The sequence below is a fragment of the Frankliniella occidentalis genome, unplaced genomic scaffold (genome assembly GCF_000697945.3).
Source record: "Frankliniella occidentalis isolate FOCC.00 unplaced genomic scaffold, Focc_3.1 Scaffold50, whole genome shotgun sequence".
Lineage (NCBI taxonomy): Eukaryota > Metazoa > Arthropoda > Insecta > Thysanoptera > Thripidae > Frankliniella > Frankliniella occidentalis.
In genome coordinates this window covers 1,555,316-1,559,237 of record NW_026267180.1, presented here as the reverse complement: position 1 = coordinate 1,559,237, position 3,922 = coordinate 1,555,316, and the positions used below count along the sequence as shown (strand labels likewise).

General features: G+C 53.9%; 1 protein-coding gene and 1 long non-coding RNA gene across 8 annotated transcripts in view; both read left to right on the top strand.

Moving 5' to 3' along the window:
* LOC113206387 (kynurenine formamidase) overlaps window positions 1–3,922 on the top strand; it is a gene marked incomplete in the record, with an annotated part of 22,822 nt that overhangs the window by 9,793 nt on the left and 9,107 nt on the right.
* LOC113206426 (uncharacterized) lies at window positions 12–3,922 on the top strand. 7 transcript variants are annotated; one of them, XR_008011117.1, is made up of 9 exons: window positions 12–307; window positions 600–639; window positions 1,259–2,153; window positions 2,245–2,314; window positions 2,642–2,788; window positions 2,883–2,986; window positions 3,052–3,264; window positions 3,375–3,510; window positions 3,638–3,800. It is a non-coding gene; the product is annotated as an uncharacterized LOC113206426 (long non-coding RNA). The 7 variants fall into 7 exon arrangements; XR_008011116.1 differs by lacking the exon at window positions 600–639; XR_008011114.1 differs by having other exon boundaries at window positions 600–2,153.

The window sequence follows — 3,922 nt, the reverse complement described above, 5'->3', positions numbered from 1 at the left end:
GAGCTCCCTGTTGTTCATCGTTCATTCGGTTCGAGCCCGCGGTCCCACCTGGCTCGTGGGCGCCAGCCGGCCCCAGAAGAGTTCAAGATCAAGACTTCGCGATCCGTCCTGTACGCCGTTTGTCAAGTCAAGTCCGTCTTGTCGAAGTTTGGGTCGCGCCGCGCTTAGCTTGCTCGCGTCTACCGTGCCGCATCGCATCACATCATCAGCTCGACGTGAAGATGAAGACCGCCCCCGCACTCCGCTCCAGCCTCGTGGCTTCCGCGACTCCCTTCCCTTGCGCCCGGTTTTTGATTCCGATTTTCGTGTATGTTGCCATTGGTCACTTTTTCACCTCAGATTTGCTGGTCTATCTCTGGCACTGGGATGAACAAGTGACGTCAAAATGGCGTTTCAACAGGCGTTGAACGGTAGTGAAAATGATCGCGAAGTCGCGCCGGCCCCGTCCGTGTGGCTCATTTGACTGTTCTGTTGTTGCACCCGTACTATGTCACCTGTCACCACACACGGCTGCGCGCCCCGCCGTGGCCCACGCGCCCCTCGGGTTTTGTTTTGATTCCGACTTTGGCGATTTTCTTTCCCTCACTTTTTCACCTCAGGTTTGCTGGTTAATCTCCGGTTCTGGGACGAACAAGCGAGGTAAATAAGGCGTTTCAATCTGTGTTGAGCCGGAGTGAAGCGATCGCCAAGCCGTGCCGCCCCGTGTGGCTTGATTTGTCGCTGTTTAGCAGACACTGCGCCGGCTCGCCCCGCCGCGCGCCCCGCGCTCCGCCTCCGCGGCAGGTCTTATTTTCTACCTTTTGACTGAGGTAGAAGCCCTTTGGTGCCTGGTGCTACCCCGGCTCGCCTGGCGCGGATGCGTAACGGTGAGCGATATAACCGGGCTGCCTGACCGCCGTCTTCGCCAGGAGGGTGGTTCCGCACGGTGTTTTGTTCTCTCCGTCCTTGTCGCACTCCGCTGCCACCAGGAGGGAGAGGGCGCGACTATAAACACCGCGCGGAATCGCCCTGCAGATCTGTGGGCCTCGCTCGGCATTCAAACGTCTTCTACATCGAGCCTATTTGGTCGGCACCGATGTTTCGGTGTACCTAGCGCCCACGTCGGCTGCTGTTTGGACGCGCCCGTGCGCCCGTGCAGAGGCTCGCGCAGGGAATGCCCTCTCGTGCCCCGCGCAGTCTTTCGCGAAACGCGTGGTCCGCGCCCGCGGACCACAGCCCGGCCCCTTCGGTTTGTGTATCCCCTCGTGTGCATCGCCAGCAAGAACTCCAGGTGCATCGCCAGCGAGAGAAGCCCACGATGTCCTCCGGCCGCCGGATGCCCCGTCCAAGTCGACTCCCAGCCCCAGCGCATCCACCGCATCCAGCTGGGCGAGCGCTGAGGTGGCGGCGTGGTCGCAGCTCATGCCGCTGCCGCTGCCAAAGGTAGGCCTCGTCGTTCGCCGCTAGAGTTTGTGTACAATCGCTTCTTTAAAGCCCAGTACGGCACCCATTTCTTTTAAGGTTTCAGGTCTACTTAGCGATACGTAACTTTAACTTTACTAGGGGGCTAATAACACTTCCAAAGGGTACTCATCTCCAATACACAACAAAGCTATGACTGCATATTGCATTGTCGAACAATGCTCTCGAGTCCTTTCGCGCCGTTGTTTTGCTGCAGTCCGTGTTCATTTTCCACGATCGCTCGTCGATGTTAAATAACTGATTATTTCGCTCACTTCGGGATCCGGAATTAAATTGGATTACCATTTAATTTTAAGTTTTTTTCAACCGCGATATAATTAAAATATTTTTCAACCGCGATATCATTTAAAGTTTTATCAACCGCGATTTATTACATATTTTAAATTTCATAACTTAACGAAGACTTTGGAGAACATTCTTCACTCTTCAAGGTCAGTCGTGTGTCCCATTAGAACGTCGTCATGCTTTGTGTTAAGCCTAATTTCCTATATTATGTCCTAGCGCTAGCCTGGCCCCCGCTGCTGTTTGACTCCGTCTCGACTCGGCTTGTGCTGCTGAGCTGTCTCCGCGTCTCGCTCGCAGTCGCGGGGAAGCACCACCGCTGTCGGCCGCTACGCTGCTGAGCCTCGGACTCGGAGTGCGCGCCGCCGCCGCCGCCGCCGCAGTTGGACTTTATGGGATTAACAATCTAGGTACTGTTCCAGCTTAGAGGAGAAATTCACTCGTCTGGTTTGTGACTGTTGACTCTACTTGAATACTAATTATATTGTGTTTATGTTCCAGTAGACATCTCGGTTTTGCCGTGACGAGCCCCTTCCTAGACGCTGATGGCCGTGGTCAGCAGACCGCACAGGTACGTTTGGAAAGCATCTTGTTCCTCATTTGGCCCGCTTGTAGTGGCCCTGGTCAGTTCGTTGATATCGCCCCACTGCTTGCTGGCTGGCGCGCCTCCTGGGCCTGCACCCGCTGGACCCCGCGGGTGTCCCCCCTAGGCCCCCTCCCCCCCGCGGGACCGGCGCTGAGTCGCAGCCACCAGGGCAGTGTGTCGGCCGCAGCTATAGCTGTGCGGGTGTTTTTATTACATAGTGACCGGGGGATCACGAGGGCAAACTGATCGCTTATTGCAACCACACGTAGGAACCAGAGTTAATACCGTGTTTTCTGTTTGACTTTCACGCAGCTGCCCCGCCCGTCGAGACCTCAGCCGCCTTCTCTGCTCTGGACTCCACCCTGGGAGAGCCAAGCTGTGCGTCACCACCACCAGGTCACCGCGGCCTCGTCGCCGCGGAGGGCCGCTCCCGTGTCTTCATGGTCGTCTACGCTGCGAGTAAGCGGAAGCTGTTATTTGTTGTGGCTTCTAGTTGGCTTATTGGATATTAATTTGGAATAATGATTCTAATCAAGTTTCGTTCCTGTTCCAGAGTAACCTTGAGACACGCCTGCACTCGTCAGCTGCAGCAGCCGCCCGCCCCGCACCCCCACCGGCGCCTCCGCGGGACATCCTCTAGCCAACGTTTCAGCTCCAGTAGAACGAATTTCAGTTAATTTGCTATGTTCCAGATATGCTCGTTTCTCCACTTGCTTTTCCAGTTCCAGGCCAGTTCCAGTACCACCCCTGTCAGCAGGAATTCAGTGCGGTCAGCGAGGACATCTCGACTCCAGGACCCCCGTCAACATACATCAGCCCACTTGGGTCAGCTAAGGCATCTCGACTCCAATCCCTGTAGGATCTCCAGGACTCTCCAACCTGATATTGGACTCCGCTTCTAACTCTGCTTTGCTGTCTCAGAGTAACCAGAAAAGGTAAGCAACTGTTTTTACCAGCCTGAGACATTTTCCATGTCTAATTTATTTTCAATTTATGATTTTTTGTAAAATGTTCTCCTTTTCATAACATCTACCTATTCCTTCAGGTTCATCCTTGGTGACCATGCCGCAGGCCAACAGCTCCCACAACTCTAATTTGGTGCGAAATTATCTGGAACCTGCCACACTTTGGATGCATTGGCTGCAATAATGTCAGATAATAAATACCTTCAATATATCCAGGTAATATATCACTTTACTCTTCAATGCACTTCATTTACTGTAATTTCTGACGCTCCAAAGGACAGAAATTTGTCACTGTCATCAATTTGACATCACTGGTTAATCTCCACTTTTGGCTTTTCCACAGTTCGAGGCCAGTTCCAGTTCCACCCCCTGTCAACAGGAATTCACTGCGGCCAGCGAAGACATCTCGACCCTGATACTCGCAAGACCTCCAGGACTACACCCCGACATAGCTTCCTGCTTCTAACTCTGCTTTGCTGTCTCCAAGAATAACCAGAAAAGGTAAGCACCTGTCCTCACTAGGCTTAGATATCTTCCACAGTTCGAGGCCAGTTCCAGTTCCACCCCCTGTCAACAGGAATTCACTGCGGCCAGCGAAGACATCTCGACCCTGATACTCGCAAGACCT